A 24,893-nucleotide genomic window follows, 5' to 3' on the forward strand; every position below is an offset into this window, starting at 1 on the left:
AGTCTATATCTATGTGCTAATTCTAGCAATAATGCTGTGTTCTTTCTCTTGAAGGATAAAATTGTATTTGCATTGGAAAGTCTGTGCCACTTTCATTAGCACCATAAACTACACGAATTTTAGAACTAACAAGGACTAGAAGGAAAATATAGCCCCATAGGGTGCTTAGGCCATTTGTGAATCTGATTCTGCTTCCTGAGATATTTTAACTGCTTTGCTGATGGTCAGATATATTCATGAATTTGGGAGAATACATCTCTCTCATGCAATGCTCCACAAAGGAACCAAACACAGGCATTGTGCTCTGTTTGCACTTATCAGGAACCACCGAAACCTGAACAAAAGCTTATTACCTATAATTGGCTTCTAGGAGTACATTTTGTAATTGGCACTGTGCAAACACAGAACACAAAGCACCTGTGTCCCAGAGTATTTATAATCAGGGAACAAACTTCAAAGGAAGTGGGTAGGTTTATGCCATAAAGGAGGAGGAAGAAGGAGGTGGAAGAAGATCAGGCATTTTTGATCATGCTGCTTCACAAAAGGCAAAAGAAAAAAAATCTTTTGGGATTGATGGGGTTTGTAGGATGTTTGTAAGGCTGTTCCTCCAGGGCACTGGGAGTTACTCACAGAATCACAGAATATGCCAAGTTGGAAGGGACTCACAAGGATCATCAAGTCCAACTCCTGGCCCTGCACAGGATCATCCCCAAGAGTCACACCATGTCCCTGAAAGTATCATCCAAACGCTTCTTGAACTCTGTCAGGCTTGGTGCTGGGACCACTTCCCTGGGGAGCCTGTTCCAACACCCAACCACCCTCTGAGTGAAGAACCTTTTTCTTATATCCAGCCTAAACGTCCCCTGACACAACTTCAGGCCATTCCCTCAGGTCCTGTCACTGGTCACCTCAGAGAAGAGATCAGTGCCTGCCCCTCCTCCCCTCACAAGGAAGTTGTAACTGCAATGAGGTCTCCCCTCAGTCTCCTCCAGGCTGAACAGACCAAGTGACCTCAGCCACTCCTCATACGGCTTCTCCTCAAGGCCCTTCACCATCTTCGTTGCCCTCCTTTGGACGCTCTCTAACAGCTTAATGTCTTTCTTTGGGCATTGCAGTGCCCAAAACTGCACACAATATTCAAGGTGAGGCTGCCCCAGTGCAGAGCAGAGTGGGACAATCCCCTCCCTTGTCTGGCTGGCGATGCTTTGCCTGATGCCCCCCAGGACATGGTTGGCCCTCCTGGCTGCCAGGGCACTGCTGACTCATATTCAACCTGCCATTGACCATGACCCCCAGATCTCTTTCTGAGGCACTGCTTTCCGGCATCTCATTCCCCAGTTTGTACGAACATCCAGGGTTGCCCCATCCCAGGTGCAGAACCCATCACTTTTCCGTGTTGAACTTCATATGGTTGGTGATTGTCCAGACCTCTAATTCATCAAGGTCTCTCTGCAGGGCCTCCCTGCCTTCAAGGGAGTCAATAGCTCCTCCCAGTTTTGTGTCATCTGCAAATTTGCTTAGTATCCCTTTGACCAGTGTTTCTTGGCTTGGAGTAATTTCTGTCAAAATTGAGATGGTACAGGGCCCAGGCTCTCCTCTTCAAATGTTTTATAGCTTATTGTTCTTTGGTATCTTGAAAAAAAGATGAAAATGTCCAGTCAGACTGCACCCAGGAATGAGACAGAAGCCAGAACTCTTTGTCACAGCCTGACCACAGGACAGGAAACCACATTCGCAATGGCAGCAACTGGGGGTTCAGTAGACCCATCCGCTCTCCAGTGCCTGCAGGACTTGTTGATGTATTGTAGTGAGTCTAGAGGAGGGCCACTAATTTGATCAGAGGGCTGGAGCACCTATCCTACGAAGACAGGCTGAGAGAGTTGTGGTTGTTCAGCCTGGGGAAGAAAAGGTTCCAGGGGACCTTACAGCAGCCTTCCAGTACCTAAAGGGGGCCTATGGGAAAGCTGGAGATGGACTTTTTACAAGGGCATGCAGGGATAGGACAGAGAGCAATGGCTTCAAGCTGAAATGTTGATGTAATCATCTGGGATAAACATCTCTAGAAATTTGATTTGGGGTTCCACAAATTACTGTCCACACAGAAAAACAAATCTTTCTCACCTACAGACAAAAAGGAGAGGGAAGTGTCACTTTACCCAGGCACAGGTGTTTCTTCTTTCTCCTGTTCCTCTCTCTGTTTATGCTGGCATGATCAACTGGACTTTACTTGGAAAGAGAAGAGGTTTTACAGTGGATAATCTTTTTTGTCCTTGAAATGCCTGAGAATGTGAACCTTGTTGTTTATCTGTGGGGTTTTTTCTATGGATTTAATTCCTATTTCTAGAGATTCAAAAGTTCATTGGTAAAATCCTAAAATCGTTTTGTTCGGATGTTCAGTCCAATTATGACTAATTCAAGGAAGAGTATACAAACCCGGTAAGGTTTGTAAAACAATGTAATGTAATGTAAAATATTATCAAATGTTCTTTACATGTTTCATTTGCAATTCTATCTTGCATAACCCTTGGATGTTAACGTATGTGATTGAACTTTAAACTTACACTCAGCACTTGTTAATCTGCTTATAGCTTCCTGCAGCAATATCAGTGAAAAGGTATATACAAAACCTGATGTAATTAACCTGAGTTTATGTAAGTCTGGGAGCTGCATCTTCTGCCGTAAGCCTGGGAACTCTAGAGGAGCCTTAGCTGGGAGCACCATGACCCATGTCATCTGGGGCAGCATCTGCTCTCAGACAGGGCAGACAGGGACTGCCAAGGCACTAGGTGCAAGTCTAAAAATAATCTTACAAATAATGTGATGGAATTTGGAATACTTTAATTTACATGCACATGGTTTCAATAGCTCATGCTGTAGTTCTGCCAGCAATAACAGGGTTCCTATTTGCTAGATGTGCTAACGAAGGACTGAAAACCAGCAGGTTCGGCACAGATCCCTGCAGACCCCTTCTGAGGGCATCATGGCTGGGAAAATACTGATCATTCAGAGAATGTTTGGTGTTCTGCTTTAGGGTGATTTCAGTAAACCTCATACTGGTTTTATTGAGCGTGAAAACTCAAGCTATACAACATTTAAGTGCACCTTCCTACTCAGAGGGCCTTCTACTCTATCAGGAAAGTAATTAGATTGATTTGACATGGCTAATCTGTACTAGCTGGTACACATCTCTTTATTGTTTTACAGGTACTTACAAATAGTTCAATTCACTACCTGTTATAAAAAAATCCAATAATTGATGCTTGGTGTATGAATTTCTAATTCCATGGCATTTCTGCTGCATTTTGTTTTGGGTTTTTTTGGTTTTGTTTTTTTGTTTTGGGTTTTGTTTGTTTTGTTTGTTTGTTTGTTTGTGTTTGTTTGTGTTTGTTTGTTTAAAGTTTGGTCCTGTTTGGCCTTTTCTATGCTTCTGCCATTTAAAAATCCTCCACATGCCTGTGAAGGCTCCATCTGTGGCATGAAAGAGAACAGGGTAGACTGGTGATCAGGATTGCTCAGGGCATGCTCCAGAACAGGTATGTCCTAGGGAGAGACAGTTGGTGAGGCCCAAACTGAGCCATAAAGTTTTACAACTGACAACCAAGGTCCAATGCCAGAGGTCATTTCTTAGACTTTCTTTATAGAGAAGTATGCATGTACTGAAAATTGCATCAACTTCTTTAAGGCTGCTTCAAACTCATTATCTCATTCCAGGCTATATATAGCACATCTGCCTTCTCCTCATAAAATGACAGCTCTGGTCTGCCAGAAGGGCAGCACACAGACAAGCTGCCTTGGTAGGTTGCCCTCTGTGTAATTCCTCCCCCATCAACATGCCCTAAGACATAAAGAGCAGGTAGCAAGGGCAGAGAACTTTACCCATAGAGATTTTGCTGCCACTTCTGAACTTTAAAGGTCTTTAAAATAATATTCTGTCTTTAAAACACTTTTTAATGTAAAAAGAATGCTTCAAACAGGTAGAATTACAAGGTCACACATATCACAGCCCTTCAAATATGTATTACCCTTTAAGATTTTGGCTCTACGTATGTATTTTTCAGAGAACATTTTTGGCTGATCCCTCACAACTGGGCAGACAGAAGTCAGGAAGCTTTGGGTCACATATTTACTTCAAATCGTACCTTATAATGTCAGACAGGAAGGTCCCTCTTTCCAAACATGATGAGCACCACTTGCATAGTGTCCTGGATGCTCCCGTTGTTCTTTATCATCCCCAAATCCTACTCTCAAGGAAGCTTTTGAGGGCTAAAGGAAGAGTCCCCATATAAAAAAGCAGACATCATACCTGGTGTCCTTCATTCCCCGAGAGCTTTCAGATTGCAATAATGTGAAGAGTGTTCAAATTTCACCCAGTACTACACAGGGACATAGAGAATAAGCCAAGTGTCTCAGCTTTGGGTTTTGTTTAACAACATCTAGCAGCCTGTTCTTGCAAAAAGCTTGCCTCTTGATGTCTCCATGGATTCTTTGGATCTGCTTCCCTCTAAAGGCCATTCAGTGAATTATTGTATTATCCTGAATGTCAATCAAGTCTTAACGTGAAATCAATTCTCCAATGTATTTCTTATCTGGAGAGATGTTTGAGCTCTATGAAGGAGAGGAACAAATACTTTAAGGGTTGCTGCTTCTTGTAAGACCGATTAAAAGAAATAATGCTTAAATAAATGCAGAGATTTATATCAGCAAGCAGAGGTTTTCATGATAAAATTTATCTAAAACTGAGTCTCAAGCATACATGCCTTTGTAGTACCTTATTGAACAGAAAAGTAAACCACAAAAGCTAACTGGTTTGTCCCAGGCAGAAATTGGGATCTGGCCATCCTTGCTCCCAACTACATGCTCAGAGGAGTAAGTGATTCTCTTCAGACACACTGAGGCACTCAACCTCTCAGGCATAGCTGCAGTATTGCTGCAGTTTTGTGTGATCCCAGGTAAGGAACTTTTTGGTGTAGTAGAGTTTGGGCAGACTGTGTCTTATCTCAAAAGGTGAATTGCTCCTTCAGCTGAGAGGCTCAGATATGCCATGAAATTGAGACCTTTAATTGAGGTGTTAAACTTCCACTGAACTCAGTGGATAAAGAGAATCCCAAGCTGGAGTGGCATGCTAAGAAATTGGTCATTTTGCCTGCTTGGCTAAGGGGGAAAAAAAAGAGGCATTTAAAGTATACCTGTTTGTTATTTGGGCAGATCGTGAGAAAGAGGATAATCTCTAAGTATACTTGTAATCTGAGTAATAATGATTGTCAACCAGCATTTATGCACAGTTTCAGCACTGTATAGGCATCTCTGGAGGGGAGGGGATCAAATTTTATATGAATGGAATACATCTCTCCAGTCCTCTCTGCAGAGGGAGCACAGGAAGTTACACTCCTGAATCAAACTGGATGAATGAGGGCCTGAAAGGAAGGTTCATCTAACTTAGAGAGAAGGGAACAATTGAGGTGTTAAACAGAGGCCATCTTAACAGGCCTTAAAATATCTGAAACTTTCCACAGTCCTGGAAAATATGACAGAGAAGACACAGGTCACTTACTGTGATTTACATTTAAATCTCCTGAAAGGCTGAAATTTAATAATACCTGGAGGCTTGGAAGGTCAAGTAGACTCATTCAACAATTGCAGATAATACAAGTAGAGTTTACAATGTACCATCAAGGGGATCAAACAAATATATAGGGGAAAATGAGCAGGTGTAACAAATCAAAACCATGTCAGTTCGTTTTTCTATAATGGCAGGGGAAAAGTGGCACAACGTCTCCCACATACATAGATCTCTCACCTGCAAGAGTGAAGGTATGCCCCCTGCCTGGGAAGCAAACCACTACTGACTGTCACTGTGAATGAAACTTGCCTTAAAAGTGTGGGTGAGGGACAGCTTTATGGGACCTTGTAAGAGGGAGGCAGATGGCCACTTTATGCTGTTACCAGCATGTTTGTTCCTGTGTTCCTCTCTCTCATCAAAATGAGAATGAATCCTCATATTCAAAAACCTGTTACAGTCATTTACAATTGTGGTGCAGTTAAGACACATGAATCCTCAAGAAAGTACCATTCCTTTAAACAGTTCCTTGAAACAATTCCTTGAAATATAAAGTGCACTATCGAAGGGGACATATCATTTCCCCTCTAACATCTGAAACTTTTCAACACAACACACAGATAGCTGAGACATCTGAAAGAGAAAATTTAAAGAGCAACTAGGCAGAGTAGAGTTGAATGAGTCAGTACAGAGGGAAGAATGATCCATATTTTTTACTTCAGTGTGTGAAAAGGAAAAACAAAAGTGATGACAGAAGAGTAAAATGTAGCAAAGGAGTTCAGGAAATGAAGCAGGTGAAAATTCACCCCCTCCCATACAGAGGTGCCATGAAGTGCAAACAAATACATGTGAAAACCCATCACATAACTTAGCTGAAGAGCATCATAATGGTTTGACCAACAAATGCTCAGGCCTACTCTCACTGCAAATTTGCAATAGACCTTACCTGGGGAAAGCAATAGACCTTACCTAGGACAAAACCATTTACATTAGAGCTTCCCTACTGCCTCACTGAATGCCAAAGAATGGAAGTGAACAGACATTTCCATACAGATCACTTTGGACAGAATACATTTGTCTCAAAAAATTCCCATTAACTCCTCTCAGTCCACACAAAAAAATGGAGCAGTCTCATAACAAGAACAGATTCAGAGCTACTCCCAGTGGGCACCTTAGAGGTATACGTTAATCAGCTCCCAGTTCTGCAAGTGCTGAGTGGTAAAGTCCTTGCTTAGCTCCCTCCCTCACCACCTACTGAGTATCAGAACAACCGAGTACCACAGACTGGAGCAGCAGCATCCCACCAGGTCATCCTCCCAGGGGTAGTAAATGATTCAATGAACAAGATCTGCCTGAATAGATATCTGAAGAGACAGCCGTAATGCAGCTGAGGGCAGTAAGAGGACATGCCAAGGCAAACACATTCCAGATGACTTGCAACACAGTGTGAAATTTCATCCTATCATAAATAACACAGTAAATGTGAAGTTGTATTTCCCAAGGTACTGGTCAGACACCTTTTTCCTGAAGAGCAGACATGGAGGAAATATATCATCTCTGCTCCTTAGCCCTGAAAGGCAGATCAGAGGGATTCCTGCTGCGAGGATGACCATGTTATCTGGTGATCCCACCTGCTGCCTGCCTGGGTAAAGAAAGATGCTTCAAAAGCCATGCACTCCAGCTGCCAAGGGCACACAGAGTGCATAAATACCTGGGAAGACAATGAACAAAGGTGTATGCCTTCCCCTTTCCTGATGTGACCTTTTCACTGTGTTCTAGCTGTCTACAGTACAGAAACTCGATTTCACCATAATTTGAGGCCATATCCCACCACACGTGTGAAAAGCCAACCCACTTCTTGTGCTGAAAGCGATTTTTTTAGTTGTGTCTTATTAGTCAACAGCCAGGTTTAACCAACCACAGGTGAAGCAGGCATCATCTAAGAGGAGAGAAATCCCTCTCAGTTGTGACCAGTGGGGCTGTCCACAGACAGGAGATGATGCAGACAGGTGCCAGGTTGTGGCTACTGTTCATCACTGGTCCAGAAATTGGTTTTCCAGAGGTGCACAGTCACTCATTTCAACAGCACTGCCTCTTAAGCTGAGCAGTGTTTAGGAGGTGGGGCTCACCTCACTAACTTTAGCAGTCTAAAGAGGATGTCTAAGGTAAACTCCTTCTGCAACAAGTGAAAAGAGGCAGGCATCCCCAGAGGCAATGGGTATGAGGTCTATGGGCTACTCTCGAAGTGTCCTTCCACCAGACTCAGAGCTTAGAGCCAGTGACTTAGGCTAAATCCTAAACTTCAAACAGCTAAGTTAAGAAAGACAGATCCCATCCAAAATGAGTAGGTGGCTCAGGCTCACCCAAACATGAGTGGCTCATAGGTGAGACCCATATTTGTATAACAAATTCCTCATGGAGTCTTCTGTATCCATAGCCCTGTTCCTGGAGAGTAAGTCTTCCTAAAAAAATGACCAGATATCTCATTTTTCTGTGCCTTCCTACTTTCATGCCAAAACACTCCTAAGTGCTGAGAGGTTCTTCCTCAGGGCTTGTGTTTTGCCTGCCCACAGGCAGGCAGCATATTCTGACATTTCCATGCCTCCTGGGTCTACAGGAGACAGGTTTCTTCATTTTAGGTTTGTTTGAGACAGGTTTGTTTCTCTCTTCTGGTTTCTCACTTTTTCTCACCTTCCACTTTCGTTGCAGCCTGTGAATCCCCATGCTTCCATGTTGCTTGCACAGAGTGTAAAGTGTCAACAGACCTATTCCTCTGTCACTGTGCGGAGCTTGAGAACTCACAGGAAATTCAGTTCCCAAAGAACAGACTTTTCCCATCCTTACAAAACATAGGTGCCCTGTTGCTGTGAGGTCCTGATAGCAAAATATGTTCAGTTCCAAGATCAGCTGGAGTGCAGGAAGCCGCCCTGCCATTCAGGTTGGCAGGAGATGGGAGCCACCGCCAATTTGCACAGCATGGCTGGGAATGGGGAGCAGTCAAGGCTCCCTGGGCACAGAGTGTGGCCAGATCTGCAAGGTCTCCATTTCAGGAGATCAAATGATGCCTCTGGAGATTGTGGGGGCCACTGGGACTCTGCTAACCCTACCTGACTCAGCCTGTCAGACAGGGAATGTTGGTGGGTGCTGCAATGCCCAGGACTGAGCAGAAGCTGCATGATAGGACTCCTGATGCAAAATATGGGCATATCTACAGCCATTTTTGTGCAGTTGTGGGTAAGAGCAGATTCAGATCCAGCCTGCTTTTTGTGGAATGGCAAAAGGATTGGGCACAAAATTTTTTTATAAATTCCAGTGTTAGTCCTTTCCCCCAGAAGAAGCGATGGGTCCACATCTGTTTGCGGCCCATTGATCCTCCATTTTCAAGGATAGTTAGCAAAGCTGACACCTAAGAACTCAGCAAAGAAAGGCCAAGAGTCAGTACCATATCTGATTTGATCCTGCCTTATCCAAGCTGGAGAAGAGACTGGGCCTGAAGCACAGCTCATTTCACAAAACAGATTTTATTTTTTATTCCTGGCAAAGCATCTTTTCTTTCTGAAACTCTAAATGTGTGGAGGGAACTGATTATTCTGGTGATCCTTGTCACACCATTGGCTAAGAGTGTCAAAGATGACCCATTATTGGTCTGTCAGAAGTGCAAAGAGTAGTTTGTGATCTTTGCAATTTTAACACAGTAGATCCATCTGATGATGTAAGTAGTTACTTGCTATTCACTTGCTGATACCTAGCCAGCATCCAGCGAGGTTCTGAGTGATCACACATCTCCAACACGTGACCATGTAGTATCAGCGGATAGCACATACCCTGCAAACACTTCTGCTGAGAGCATACAGACTTTTTATACCAGTCTCTGGTATAAAATGCCTTCTCCATTTTAGTTTGTCCTGCTTAAATTAGAAGTTTGGGTGAGGCGTCAATCAACTGAATTGGATGAAACCACTCAAAGACAGGAATGAGCAGATCCCACCTGGATAGCTGTCGATACTTTTTTCATGCCCCTTTTCACACATTTCAAGTTTCAGACAATTAACCACAATAAGTGGGCAAACTGGCAGCTCTCTCATTTTTGATAGCTGAAATTACCGTTCTTCCAAGGTCAAACTCCCCAGGTCCAACTGTTCCTTTTGCTTGCATTATCCGTCTGCCACATTTGCTTGTTCAGGGAGATAAGGAGTGTGATGTATCCCTGAAAAGTCCTTTTTCTTCTTACAAGTGAAATAACAATTGCTGTTTGCTTTCCTGTGACTGGACATAGGATCTGATTATGAACTCAGAGCTGCATAAATCTTAACAGTGTAGTCACTAATTGAGCGATGTCGATGTCAATATAAAACTGCCATAATTAAGCTTATATTCAGACTTTCCAGGTTGTTTTCTGCTCTGGATTTTCCAGGTGAACAGGTACCAATAGAAACTAGGAAAAAAAGTGCTAAAAATATTTGTTTTCCATGAGCTTCAGTATATTCACTTAGAAATCATATTTCACAAGAGGCCACAGTCTGGTTATTAACTTTGGCAGCAGGCAAATTCAAAAATCAGGAGCCATATGTACTGGTACTTGTAAATGATCAGAAATGAAGGCTTAGTCAGCCTATAAAACCTCTGCTCTATGACAGTGAGGAGAGGACTTCACTGTACAGATTTTTTTCATATTTTATATGTGCCAAACACTTTTTCTAGAAGAGGGTACAAAATTTATCTCCAGTAATAAAAAAGCACTATGTTTCTGCCAGCCTGTATTTGTGAATCCCAAAACCTTTTCAGACTGTTTCTATCTCCATTTGTAAATATGGGATTCAACATTAAACACAGTAAAAAATCCTGTCCCGTGATACTTATAATATAGATGATTACAAAGAATCTGTCCATCTTGCTTCCTTTTACAGTCAGTAAAGTGAAACAGGAACATAGTTCTTCTCATCTCACCCTATATTTGTCAGCTTATATCTCTCCAGATTCCTTTGACTATGGTGCCTGGAGCTCCGATGACTAGCCCAGATGTGGACATCCGCACTTCGGACATCCAAGTTAGACAGAATCCCACCTCTTGCATTTGCCAGGAAATGCTCTACAGTGACAGTGTGGGACATGGCTACCCATACTGTGCTTACTGCCAAACACCACTTGTCATATTACTCATATTTACTGCAAATTTAAATCAACTTAAGGGAAGTTCTGATTACTTTGTTTGTGGGGCTGCTATCAATGCTGCAGTAGAGAGCAGGATAAAGGGTTCCTTGCAGAGGTGTTAAAGAAGTCATGGCTGGCAAGGGAAGGGAGAGGAAGAGAGGTATCACTGTGGTTAGACCACATTGTTACTTATGCCAGCTGTCCCACAGATCGATAGCTCTGTTTATTCAAGTGTCATCAATCCCCGCTACCATTTCACATGGCCTTAGTGCTCTTTAAACTTCACAGACTGGTGGATCTTGAGGAGCGGTTTGAAAGTTTGAAGTAAACCCTTCCTGCTAAGCTTTCCTCATAACTACTCACATGAAATCGAACAAGCATGGATCATTATTCAAAATAATGACTCACTTCAGAGATGTACATGCTTGTGGAGATTGTATCACCTCCACTGGAAATGATACAATCTTCAAACACAGTCCTTCTGTGATTTATGTACTCACAAAGAGTTGCTTTCAGCTCAAAGACGTAACCCTACCCCTTAAGCATATATGCAGCAGTCATCACACAAAACTACTTCTGTTAAGGCAAATCAGGTGCAAAGCCAGCGTCGCATTTCCAGCCATGGTTCAGCCAAATGGGGATGTTACACGGTGTGCCCTCCCATTGTCTCAGTCTACAAAGGTGGGGAAAATTTTGCATTTCTCTGGGGTCTCTGATCTGAAGATTACTTCCCAGGCACAAAGGCATTTTAGCCTCACCCTTGCTACCAGTAGGTAGGGATAGCTAATAATTATGTAGTAGTATTGTCTTAATTTAAGAAGCAACAAAAACGAGTCTAAAAAAATTTCATAAACATAAGGCAAAGTCAAATCTTACCATCAGCATTTAAAGATCCTTCCTGATATGAGCATCAGAAAATGGTTTGGGAGCTGAAGAAACAGCGTTCACAGCTGCTTCACACTTTCATTAAAATACTCCAATATTTACAAAGTAAATCCCTCACTGACTTGCCTCTTCTGGTGTTGATCCTTCGCTGCTTCCAGAATAATAATAAAACCCACCAGGACTGGGCTCATAATAAAGAAGAACCACTGGCAGTTAGTTTTGGATGTGAACTACTTAGGGAGTTGGTCATGAGCAGACATCATTTAAATAAGACGGTAAGTGCAGAAATAATTGTGCAAGCGAGTCTCTGGCTGTTCTGAAGGGACACAGTAGACAGAGCAGGACTACAGCTCATTCAGGTGAGCTGGAAACTTCATCCTTTTAATAGAAGTGGCAAGCTCTACCAATGAGTACAAATTACTCCAAAACTACATGCACAAGAGAGTAATTATACAGGGTCACCATCTGTGGTGGCCAAAATTGCAAACATATTGGGACAGTAGAGCTAAGTTACTGAAGGTGATGAAATGCTAAAGTGAAAAACACTGTGTTGCAACAGTAGAACATGCCCACAGAAATGCTAAACACTGTCCTTATTGCCCACCTGAGTATCAGGAAGGGCTTGAGATGGCTTATCGAGCCACACATGAGTGCTGCCATAAAAGAAAAAAAGTGAAATCAGCATCAAATGCTGGAAATCATCAGGGAAAGAACCTCAGAAGCACCTCACTGTTCAAGGCTACTGCAGCCCTATCAAACACAAATGGACATGACTCAAGTACCTTACTTCCCCATTGCAAAAAATCTCAGCTGTTGCACAAACAAACCAAGCCAGAATGTCATACTTTGTTGTAAATGGCTGTTAGAGTGGAGCTGATGAAAGATAGTGACCTGCGATTCACAACCAGCTCATTTGGGAAATCTTCTATAATGGATTACACACTACAGCTAGTTCTAAACACAAACAGTGTAGAAGGAAAAGAAAAATAAGAGATGAAAAGTAAAATCCTAATGAAGTTATTGTCCTGGCAGGCATCTTAAGGCCAGCAAAGCAAAGCTACAAAAGAAGTACTTCTCTGTTTTGCAAGTAAATCTAGATAATTCCTGATAAGGCTAATGAATTGTTGTAATTATTACACGCCCATCTCACTTCTAGTAATGAAATATCCCAGGGATATACAGGTAGTGGGCAGTAGTATGTAGGAATATCTAATGCAGAAGAAATTCTGTGGATAAAGAGAAGCTCTGTGATCAGACACTATTTGTAGTCTCCTGTCGTAGATTTCCATAAGGACAAGAAAAAGAACATTTTTATCTACTAAGGGCAGGGTGTGTGTGTGTGTGCGCTGGGTTATTTTAGTCTCCTCTACTTATCCGAAACCTTTATTTCATTCTTGCTATTTTATGTATTGGCTTCATCAGTTTATAGTGGTGACACTTACTTATTGAGAAGTGTACATGTTTAATAATAAGAAAACATGAAACTGTGGTTGGTGGGGTTGTTGCCTAATAATTTTTCTCCTATATCAAGTTTTGATAAGAGCCTGATCTCTTCTGATACATAATATAAGGCAGGGATATATAAAAGTATTTGTAACACATTTGTTTTATATATATTTATATATATATGAGTGTACTTGTTTGTTTTGTTCTGAGACATGAGAGATTTTAATTGTGAAAGATCAGTGGTTGCTATATCAGCCTGAAAACCTGCAGAGCAAATTCTGCTCTCAGGGATGTGTATCAGTCCACAACTCCCTCGTGAGGGGAAGAGAAGGGGCAGGCACTGATCTCTTCTCTGTGCGGACCAGTGACAGGACCTGAGGGAATGGTCTGAAGTTGTGTCAGGGGAGGTTTAGGTTGGATATTAGAAAAAGGTTCTTCACTCAGAGGGTGGTTGGGCACTGGAACAGGCTCCCCAGGGAAGTGGTCCCAGCACCAAGCCTGACAGAGTTCAAGAAGTGTTTGGACAATACTCAGGCACATGGTGTGACTCTTGGGGATGATCCTGTGCAGGGCCAGGAGTTAGACTCAATGATCCTTGTGGGTCCCTTCCTACTCAGAATATTCTGTGATTCTGTGATCCTAGTCTAATGGCTTTATTTACTTGTGCATATTAATATATTCAATGATGCCTGTGCCACATAAAGGACTTGGGATAATTTCTCGGCTTGATGAGTATGTGGCATGAATCTTTCCCCTAAGCACAGCTGTGGGCTTTGATGTACTCAAGGGAGGGCTTCTTCCACCAAGTTTAAAGTTCAGCAGTTCAAAGGCACTTCTCATTAGATATTAACCAAAATGCTTTACAAACGAGAAGGGAACGACCTACTCTGTGCCTGAAGAATTTGGCAAGGGCCATTCTCACAAGCCAACAGACCACCAGCGTGCCGAGAAATGTCTTGAAGAAGAGAGGTTAGGTTCAGGGGCAGTGCAAACAGGAGAGTGACCTCTTACAATTCTGTTTTGGAAAACATAGCCTCTTGGCTTCTCCAAGCCTTGTTTGGAGAGTAAATCTACAACACAAGCTGTTATGGGCATTATTTACAGCTCTCTGTATTGCTCCAGCCACATGGTAGATATCTAGCTGAATATCCATAGGGATGCCCACCCTCGGGGCATCATATCAGTCCAAGGGAGTTCAAGATAATCTTTAACTTTCCTGTCTTTTCTGGTGTGGTATAGAAACCCCTAAGCTGACAGATGGAGACAGCAGGTTAATCACTGAAATGCATCTGGGCAAAGAGTCTGTCAGCTGCCAGGCATGCATCCAAGGATGCCACTGCTCCCTGCCAAAAGCCAAGAAACACAACTGCATCTGTGAGGTTCACAGGGCAACTGGGCTGTTTCTGCTTGCCTGAGACACTTGCTGTGATAGTCGCTGCTGGAGACATAAGAGAGGCAGAGGGATGAGGGCTCAAGACTCGAGGATGCCTGTCTGCTGAACCACTCATGCCGTGACTCACTGGGATAAGAGCAGGCAGCCAATGTGTAGAGTCAGGTGGGAAACCTAGAAGAGACCAGGATGATATTGGGCTGGTGGAGTGGGCAAGCAGAGGCTGCTCAGTTAGTGCTACAGGTATGAGGTTTGCTAGAAAAAGAAGAAAATTAACTTTTGTTGAACATGGAAGAGGATTACACTTTGCCTTTGGTTTAACTGTGGCTTTTCATTTCTATACTTTAAACTCAATCCTCAAAATCCATCATGTCTTTCATTTCTCTGGTCACCCTGTATAGAGCTGGAGAGTAACACCTGCCTGAGGTTGGAAACCTTCAGCCAGCGTCTCTCCAGAAAGAGTGGCTTGAAACAGAGAGAGGCTGCAGACAGGACTTGCGCCTTGGGTCATGCTAAAGCAAACCTCAGCCTGCGGAGGTGTCTGGCACTGGGGTTGTGCTGCCAGAGCTGGAGAACAGTTGTGGCAGAGGTGGGTAAAACCTCCTGCAAAGTACAGGCAGCCAAAGGGCTTGTAGCAACCTCCAGGGCATACACCTGCTTGACGAGGATCCCAGCTTGAACTTAGATCCTGTTTGGGATGGGAGAAAAATTGAAACTTGTTGAGGCATGTGATCCCAAAATCAATATTTTCACAGCTCAGAGCATGTGACGTGTCCCTGGAAGGTGCCTGGTGAGGACAATGGCTGGCACAGGACCGCAGCTCCACATGGCTCTAGTGCGCTCCACCACAACCAGCCCATGCACAGGCATCAGTAAGCTAATGCCTATGCCTAGAGCCAATGGCTCTAGGTTTCCTTTACAGACAGGAAAATTCATCCCATAAATCTACACGCTTTCCAGAGATGCCCTGTATTTAATGGGACTGGAGGGGGTAGGGTAGGATTTATGAATGGCAATTGAACTTCCTACTTTAGTATGTTTTGCATTTCATACTAAAGCACACAACTTCACATTAACAGTATCTCCAGCGATAACACAAACACTTCCTCCAGCTAAATTTTAACATTTGTGTCAGGTCTTTTACTGGATGCAGCAAACCTGTAGCTTTTGCATGCCACGTCCTAACCCTCTCTTACAAAATCAGGTTTTTCCCGTATGTACATAGAAAAGTTAACACTTCCCAGAATACCACATAAAAAAATGTTCTGGCCATCTTTCCAAATAAACCCTTAATCCTCAGATATCATTGAAAGTAATTTTTGTCAATAGTGCACCTGTACAAAAACAAAGAGCAGTCACTAAAAAAACCAAATACACTGGTATCTCCAATCTCACTGTTTGGCATCTGCTGGCATTTTTATTTTGTTGATATCTATCAAGCAATTCACAATCAAAATCCACCATTTTGTCACCTGGAGACTTCTGAAATATATATATTTGCTGTTGGAAGATTTTCTGATTCCTGTCTACATAAAATAACTACACCAGAAACTGTGAAAGAAAAGGAAACTGGATTTTCCCAGAGCTAGCACCAAGTAAAGAGATTGCTGCATGATCCCATTTTCTCCCACAGCTTTTTTGGGGAAAAAAACCCCAAAACAGTGCAGTGCAATATTTAAATCCACATAAAGCCTTAACACCAAAATCAAAAATATTGACCATGTGCATGAGACACCTTCCAGTGCTGCAAATGTTCCTTACAAACTGGACTTCAGTCAAAATTGTTTTTCTCCTTTTCTAAAAGTTGAAATGCATTTCTGATATGAAAAAAGAGATTTTACAGTTTTAATGCTAAATTCTCAAAAGTGATTCTGCACTTCTTCACATGGCTTGCAGCTCAACTGAATTAAAAAGCTAAAATGAACATCTAAATGAGCCCCTGAAATAAATAGTCAGCTGAGAAAAGACACTTGAACAATGAGGAAAACAGAAAAAAAACACAGTGCATACCTGGATCTCTATATCAGTGGAAAAGGCTTTATTTCTTTGCAAGGGCAATGGCAAGGTAGAACTACTGCAATGCAATGAAAGAAAAATACTTTCTGTATAGGACCATGAAAGCATTAACATAACAGACAAAGCACATTATGTCTTGCCCTTGGCAAATGTGTGGTTGGCTACTCTGGACTGTGACCCAGTAAAAATAAGCAGTTCAAATGAATTTTCTCCTAGGCAATATACTGCTTCATTTACTACACACAGTAGACACTGGTGGACTGTTTTCTCAAGATTCAATGCAGAGGCACAACATTGCACTGAAGGAGAAGAAAAACCCTGTGCCGCACACAAAAATGAGCTGAAGTGCTGCTTGGTACACTAAAAAACTTCCAAGTACATTTGATCCATTCAATTTTTGACTAGGCTGTGCTCTCGGTGGATGGGAAGACAAGGAGAACTCAATCATGTCCCTCAGCACAAAATATGCTGACATTGACATCATGTTTTTAAGGTGTTCTTTTTCTCCTCAGAGCTCATTACTGCCATTTTCAGTTGCAATTCCTTAAGCTCAGCAGATTTAATTTTGATTTTATCCAAGAGCCTCTACACCTGGAGGCAATCCCCCTTTTTGCTGGAGGGTTTTACCCACTTCCGTCAAGCCACTCTGGCTATCACTTCTCTTTCAAATATACACACCACTTCAGAGACCAAATCAAACCAGCAGGATCAAAAGAAGCAGTATTGATGACAGATCAAATGCACATTAACCGCAACCTGTTTATTGATTTTTGAATCTGTCACATGTTATTTCCTTATTCCCTTTGTTTCTCAATTGCTTGAGCATGTTGATCTAAGCCAGCTTTTAACTCCACTTTGTCACCACGACCTTTTTTGAACCCAGTCCATTTGCTCTCAAATTAAGTTGCACTACAGAAGCTGCTTTGCTCTAGGTTGTGGTTTTCATGCTCTCAGTTAAATTAAATCTTTCTATGCCACCAGCTGGGACAATTGGTGCCTGATAAACAGTGGGGCCTGGGACAGTAAACCACAACGCCCTCTTCATGGCACAACCCTTCCCTGAGTGAATAAGGAGCTGCTGTAGGAACTGGGGAGAGGAACAGGAGCAGGGCATATGGAAGAGCTTCCTTGCAGATAGAGATACTGGTGGCAAGGTATAAGCAGATGCTCACCTTCACCCGTCTTCCGTTCCTCCAAACTGGAAACTGGGACAAATTTGCATTGAGGGCTAGGCTGCACATAAGCAGGGCTAAGTAGAAAGAGCATGGTAAGTTATCACCCTTCATTCATGCTCTTCTGCACCTTATTTCTGCCTGCTCCAGGGCCTTTGCCAGTAATCTCACATTTCCTCGACTGCTGTCTCTGGTTGCTGCCACCCCCTATTAGCTGAAGCACACAATTAGCAGCTTTGCTCCTGCATCCACTTGGGAAATGAGTCCCTCTTTTCCAGAAGCTTGTCTCTTCTTCTCATCCCTGCTCTGCTGTCTTGGGAAGGGTATTACACCAGCAGAGCTAAAGGTCTCTGTGTCATGTTCCCTGCTTTGGGTTTTCTTTAGCATATCCAGAGGCACCCTAAAAAAATAAAAATAGGATGGCTGCGGAAAAATTTCCCTATGTGTAATTAACTGAAAAAGCAGTTAAATGTACTGCTGTTATGATCTGAAATACACATATCCATGAAAAGAAGATATCAGCATGTGGGCTAAATAACAGGGTAGAAGGGACCACATGGAATTATGTTCTGAGCATAACATATAATCTGTAATCATTAGTGCACCGGGGTGCCACTTAGAGCTATAATAAGCCAAATGCATCCCAGTGCTACTCTATTTGCTCCAGTGAGGTAACAAAATCACAGGGTAATAGAATAAGTCAGGTTAGGAGGGACCTCCAGAGGTCATCTAGTCCAAAACATGTCTAATCAGATGGGCTTGTTCAGGGCTGTGTCCAGTTAAGTCTTGAGCACCTCCAAGGAGGGAGATCCCACAGCCTCTCTGGGCAGCCTGCTCCAGTGCATGACCATCCCTCCAGTAAAGAATTTTTTTCTAATATCTAGTGGGAATTTCCCACCTTCCAACTTGTGCCCCTTGCCCTTGCTGTGCTCCCCCCAGAGGGTTAGCTCCCACTTCTGTGAGTCCTCCAGCTGGGAGCTATTCTGGTTCCCATAGAAGACAACAGACTCCTCGTGCCCAGAACCACCAGGTACTCAGAAACAGCAAAGACCAGCTATGGTACACAAGGACAGAGGACACACTCAGTGGGAAAATGCTCCCGCTCCAAGAACATCAAGATCTCAACACCTTCTTGCCATTTAGACACTGGTCAGGACTGAACTTCTTTCTCTTTATGGCTCAATGGCAAGGATTGCTTCTGAACATTAGCTACTTTAGAGAGACTTTTGCTTATCTGCCTCCCACCACAATTAAATCCTTTTAAATTCCATTTGTTACAGTATACTTTTATTTTGCAAACACTTTCTAAATTGCACTACATATGGCCACAAGTTCTAAAAATCTGTCAGAGGTTTCCTTCCTTTCCACTGTGACCTGCCTGTGTTTAGCAAAACTTAATTTGATGTGGAGGCCACTTCTGAAGGATGAGAGCTGCACCTGTGCTGTTGGCCAGGTGGAATGCACCTCCAGTAAAGTAGGAGATGCACTTCTTCACATTTCCTGCTGAGTTTGTTAAACAGGTTATATCTATTTTTAAAAGCATTGTATTACGAACTTTCAGGGAACAACACAGGCTTTTCTCAACAGAATTAAGGCGAGCTGAAAAAAAAAAGAAACAATGCATTAATCTCAGCGTCAAGAAACAAAGTCTGTAATGTCTGAGGGCGCTGAACAGAATGGGAGAGGGGAAAGTTTATTGGCTCGTGGAATGCAATTTTTCACTCCTTTAAAATGCTCTAGATTGTCAGTTCCTATTAATTTTTTACTTTTTGTTATGTAATATATGAGCCACATAGCTTAAAATCATTCTTGTCCTGGCAGTTTACAAGAGACATGCAGTAATTTAATTTAATTCCATTTCTCACTGCTTAAGAAAAACAAAGTGGCAACCCCAGCAAGGACTGGTGATTATTAACTGATGTTCCCACTCTGAGGGATTTTTTTTTTTTTTAGGTGACACAGAAACATTCCTTTGTTTACTCTCCTTTGGGGAAGAGGATCTAGTTGCTCAATTTTTAGGCAACACTTTTTTCTGCACAATGCAGAACACTGTGCAAGTTCCTCATTTACAGTTGTGTTAATCTCCTCTAATGTACACACCAATTTGAGGTGTATTCCCCAGATCTATGGCTGACAGCAGACCTGACCTCGCCCAGATATGACACTCTTACAAGCCTATGTTCCCCACATGTCTGCCTTACCTTTTCAATATTCAGATTCTCAGGGAAACCCTAGCAAACAAGGAAGTTGTCCTTCAGCCATAGAAAAACAAAGTTGGGTTTTTTTCCTTTTGCACAAGTGCTCTAGGCACCCTGGAAATCATAACATGGCAGAGCCAGGAAAGAGTCTCAAGTTGCCCAACCTATGCATAGTAAAATTACAAGAAAAATTACTCTGGGACAAAGGCATAACGACCCTAGCCTGCTTATCCTGGCTGCAGAACAAATGCTGTTGTCATCCGGTGTTTAACTTATGAGGCAATAACAATTGCTTTGTGATTTTGATCCTGGAAGACCTAAAATAATATCCTGTATTTCAGACTGCAAGCAAAACCCTTTCTGAAAGGTTCTTCTGTACATGACAATACAATAAACTTTTGTACATTACAAAAAACACAACTATTTATTAATATTCCATTCTGATTTGTAAAAGGTGTGTAGTTAAAAAATCTGGTGAGTCTGGGGAGGTCCCTGCTGACTGACAGCTCCCAGTGTTACTCCAATCTACAAGAAGGCTGTGAGGGAAGACCCAGGGAACTACAGACCTGTTAGTCTAACTTAAGTTCCTGGAAAAGTTACAGAGAAGATCACACCAGATACTGTTGAAAGGTATTTAAAGAACAATGCAATGCAGGCACAGTCAACACGGGCTCACAAAAGGAAGGTCTCGTTTAACTCATTTCATATCCTTGTATGATAAGGCCACCCACCTAGTGGATGAAGGGAAGATGGTGGATGTAGTTTTTCTGTATGTCAGTCAGTTTTTCATACTGTCCATCACATCACCCTTCTGCACAACTCGTCCAGCTGTGGGATGAATGGGTTGATGGTGTGCTGGGTGAAGAACTGGCTGAGGGGCAGAGCTCAAAGGCTTGTAGTGAGTGGGGCTACTTCTGGCTGGTGATCGGTCACTGCAGTGCTCCTGGGGGCTCAGTCCTGGGGGCCAGACGTGTTCAATGTATTTATCGACAATCTGGATGCAGGACTTGAACACACCATCAGCAAGTTTGCTGATAATACCAAAATGAGAGTTGCTGTTGACACTCTCGAGGGACAAAAGGTCTTGCAGAGTAATCTGGATAAATTGAAGCACTGAGCTATGATTAATGGGATGAAATTTAACAAGCCCATATGTTGGATTCTGCACCTGGGACAGAGTAATGCTGGGAACAAGTACAAATCAAGAGAGCAGTGGCTGCAGAGCAGCCCTGCAGAAAGGGATCTGGGGGTGCTGGTTGGCAGCAGGATCAATGTGAGTCAGCTGTGTGTCCTGGCAGCCAGGAGGACAAATCCCATCCTGGGGTGCATCAAACACAGCGTCAGCAGCAAGTGAAAAGAGGTGATTATCCCACTGTTTTAGCCTTGGTGTGGCCTCACCCAGAGTGCTGTGAGCAGCGCTGGGCCCCACAATTTCAGAAGGTGTTGAGGTCCTTGAATGCGTCCAGAGGAAGGCAACAGCTGGTGAAAGGGCAGAAGGAATGTCTTATGAGGAGTGGCTGAGGACTCTGGGCTTGTCCAGTTTGGAGGAAAGGAGGCTGAGGGTCAACCCCATTGCTCTTTGCTGCTTCTTTTGGAGAGGAAGTGTAGAGGGATATGCTGATCTCCCTGGGAATGGTTCAAAGCTGCACTAGGTAAGGTTTAGACTGGACATTAGGAAACACTTCTTTACTAAGAGAATGGTCAAACCCTGGAACAAGCTTCCAAGAGAGGTGATTGATGTCCCAAACCTGTCAGTGTTTAAGAGGCATTTGGATATACCCTTAATAACGTGCTTTAACTTTTGGTCAGCTCTGAACTGCTCAGGCAGTCGGACTGCATGATCAGCATAGGTCCCTTCCAACTGAAATAGTCTATTCTAAACACTCATTAATATTGCCCCCCAAAATGCTGTTTCTATGACCAAGAGTCAATGAAACTTGTCACAAAAAATGAACCACAAGGGTTGGTTTTCTTACCAAAAGACATGAGCACTTTTCTCACCCAGTCTAAGGGAATAAAACCCACACTCAAATGACCCAGCACAAACCTGTGCTATTGCAATGACCTGATCAACTTATGTACAGAAAAGAACAGAAATCAGTCCCACAGTGGTCTGGGGAACTTAAAAAAAAATAAATCCCAAGTCATACCTTGTCCCAAAACACAGGAACAATAAAATAAAAAGAAAAAAAATAACAACAACAACAAAGAACCAACCAAAAAACCAACAAAAAACCCAAAGCAAAGTCCAAGTCTTTCATTCTACTACATTAGATATAAATAGCTAAGAAAGCCAAGTAAGCAAATCCAAAGCCAGAGCTATGATGGCAGGAAGACAGGTTGAAGGGAGATTTAGGCATGTCTTCGTTGGTATGTTAAGTTCCTACCACAACAACAAGGAGAAAAGGGACCATTGTTCCCTGAAAAACGTATGAGTTAAGCTCACAACAGAGGGACTTGCAGTTGTATAAGAGAAAGAAGCTGAACATATGATAAGGGGAGAAACACAGCCTCACAGAAGAATATTTTGCAATTTCTAACCTCTGCAGATCCCAGCCAGCACAAACAAAATGCCACCAGGGAAGAGTATCTCTTGCAATTTCCCCTACTTTTCAACCTGGGGCAAATGCTCAGCCCTGCACTATGTCATTTTGGGTTTACATCACCACAAATAAGATCAGAAGCTTTGGTTTTATCTTGCTTTGATTTTAGATGAGAAAGATGGTAACAACTGGACTAGTAACATAGAACACCCTCAAAAGCAACAGTGTCAGGAGTAAAAAGCTTCTGTGAAGCAAGTCTGATTCTCATGTACACTGAGGCCACTTTACAACATTCTGGATAAAACAGGGTTTACAAGGGAATGAGCATATAAATTCGCCCTGCTTGAAAGGTCCTTGCTGACAGGCAGAGACTGGGTCTGAGGTGGAATTACCTTTATCTGTCCTAAGCCACCTGCAGGTGCTCCCCTTGAAGTCCCTGGCAGCAGAGAGGTGGCCATCAGAGCCCCATGGATCCATACTGCACATTGCAGCTAGTCCAGCTCTGTTGAAAGCAGCGTGGTCTGGGACAGCAGAACTGGTTGTTGGACATCGCAGCCAGAGTCTACAGCAGCTTCAGCAGGGCTACCCACCTTTAGCAGGGTTACTCACCAGCCTGCTGCTCCCATAGCCCCTCTGGGAAGGGATACCTATGCTTGTCAGGAAGCTCCTCTTCCTCCTCCTCTTCCTCCCTGGGGCTCAGACTCAGGCCTAGAAGTATCCTGGCTGTGTTTCTATCCTTCAACACTGACTCCAGCCTTCTGGTTGTGGTGTGGCAGCACACCAAAAACTCCTGATGGGCCCTGACCGACATTTGCCCAGACACCACTCCCTGTATTCACCAACCAAAGCAGTGTTATCAATAAAAGAACAGGTGAGCTCCCCATGTCAAGAAAGCATGACGACCCAGGCTTGGACTCAAGACTCCTACTGCAGACTGAATTAGATCCCAGCTGATAGCTTGGATTGGCCTAGTTTACCACCACCACCAAAATTCCAGTCTGCAAGATCTCAAAGTGCCATGATGGAGGAAAATATTCAAAAATCTTTTTCTTTTCTTTTTCCTTTTTGCTGCCATGCCCTACGATAAGTAGATCATAACATCATAGAGATGTGACTTGGATCTATGGTCATGTCCCTGTTCATTGAACTCAGAAGCACTTCCCTGTGTCCCAAAGTGAGCTCTGGCTTCTTCTGACACCACAAAAAAGGCTGGCTCACCCACCTCATGACCCTTTCTCTTTCTTTTTCCTCCTGAGGAGAGAAGGCATCTTGGCACAAAGGTTGAACAGAGCTGTAGCATATTCCATACCCAATGCTGCTGTGCAAACAAGCCTACTGCCTGCTTTCCCCTCTCCCTCGTCTCTGCCAATGCCTCTGTGCGTCACCTGCAAGTTGGAGGGTACCAAGGAGGCAGAGAGCAGGCAGAGCCAGTACGTCAGTAAATGCGTCTGTGGACCCCCTTTTATCCTGCTGGGGCATTAACAGATCAACGAACACCCCGTTCCCATTGAGTTCTGACACACACCCAAGGGTATACCTAACTCGGGTTTTTTCCTTTTTTTTTTTTTTGAATATATGTCTGTAAGTGATTACATCCGGGTTTGTGTCCCCACGGCAGAACCAAAGACCATTCATCAGAAGAATAATGATGCAAATGTGGCTTCTTATCCTCCAATGATTGCCCATCTGGCAAAAAGGTTTAGAAAATGTAACAATAGTTTTGAAATAAATAGGAGGAAAGTAAAGACCGGCAGTGTACTTTCCACATCAATAGCAAATATACTACTGATGTGGAAAGTAAACAGCTTCAAACAGGAGGTGAAACCGCTGTGGATAACTCTACACCTACGAGATTTAGGCTCGAATGCCAGTGCATTAAAACTGAGGCAGAAAATCCCAAGTTCATCACCTCAAATTACAAAAACAGGTATTAAACGCTGTATCGTCTGTAGCCGGGTAATAACAGGGGGCCAGCTGAAATTCGGAGGATTAAAATACCTCGCTATGCGTTTCAAAAGCTTACCTCCTTGTACGGAGCACTCTATACGTTCAGCACACCTGTACTGTACAAGCATTCCTCAAAACCATTTCCCAGGCAGAGATGTTTTTTGGGGGGGCAGGGGGGCGTCAGCATGCGGAAAGAGATGCAAACCTGCAGCTACTGAGGAGACGCTGAGGCCGTACCTGTCCTATTGCTGCCACCCCGTCCCGTCCCCTGCACGCGCACCTGCAGGGGACGGGGAAACTAAACCCAAATTACAGGTCGCGTTGCTGTTTGTTTATTTTCGGGTCTCGTTTATATCGCCACCCCGGGGAGTGCCCCGCGCCCCGCCGGGGTCCGCCCGAGGGGCAGCGCTCCGGGCGCGGCCGGAGGGACCCCGAGGCGCTGCCGGGGCTCGGGCAGGGCGGGGGCGGCCCCGGGGGCGCCGGGAGCTCCCTGTGCTGATTGGGCTGCGCGGCCCGGGGCGGCCGCGGCCGCCGCCCCCGCCCCGCTCGGCTCCGCTGGCTCCGCTCCGCCCGCCGCCGCTGGGACTC

The 24,893-nt window shown here is 43.6% G+C and overlaps 1 protein-coding gene and 1 long non-coding RNA gene across 3 annotated transcripts in view; one reads left to right on the forward strand and one right to left on the reverse strand.

Annotated features, from left to right (window-relative positions):
* Positions 1–24,893, forward strand: part of CLDN10 (claudin 10) — a 57,911-nt gene that overhangs the window by 17,062 nt on the left and 15,956 nt on the right. The window lies entirely within an intron of this gene.
* On the reverse strand, positions 16,986–24,499 carry LOC113963496. 2 transcript variants are annotated; one of them, XR_003532840.1, is made up of 3 exons: positions 24,382–24,499; positions 19,055–19,216; positions 16,986–18,017 (listed from the first exon to the last, which is right to left on the reverse strand). It is a non-coding gene; the product is annotated as an uncharacterized LOC113963496 (long non-coding RNA). The 2 variants fall into 2 exon arrangements; XR_003532841.1 differs by lacking the exon at positions 19,055–19,216.

Source organism: Neopelma chrysocephalum, unplaced genomic scaffold, assembly GCF_003984885.1.
Source record: "Neopelma chrysocephalum unplaced genomic scaffold, ASM398488v2 Primary Assembly neopelma1_25, whole genome shotgun sequence".
Lineage (NCBI taxonomy): Eukaryota > Metazoa > Chordata > Aves > Passeriformes > Pipridae > Neopelma > Neopelma chrysocephalum.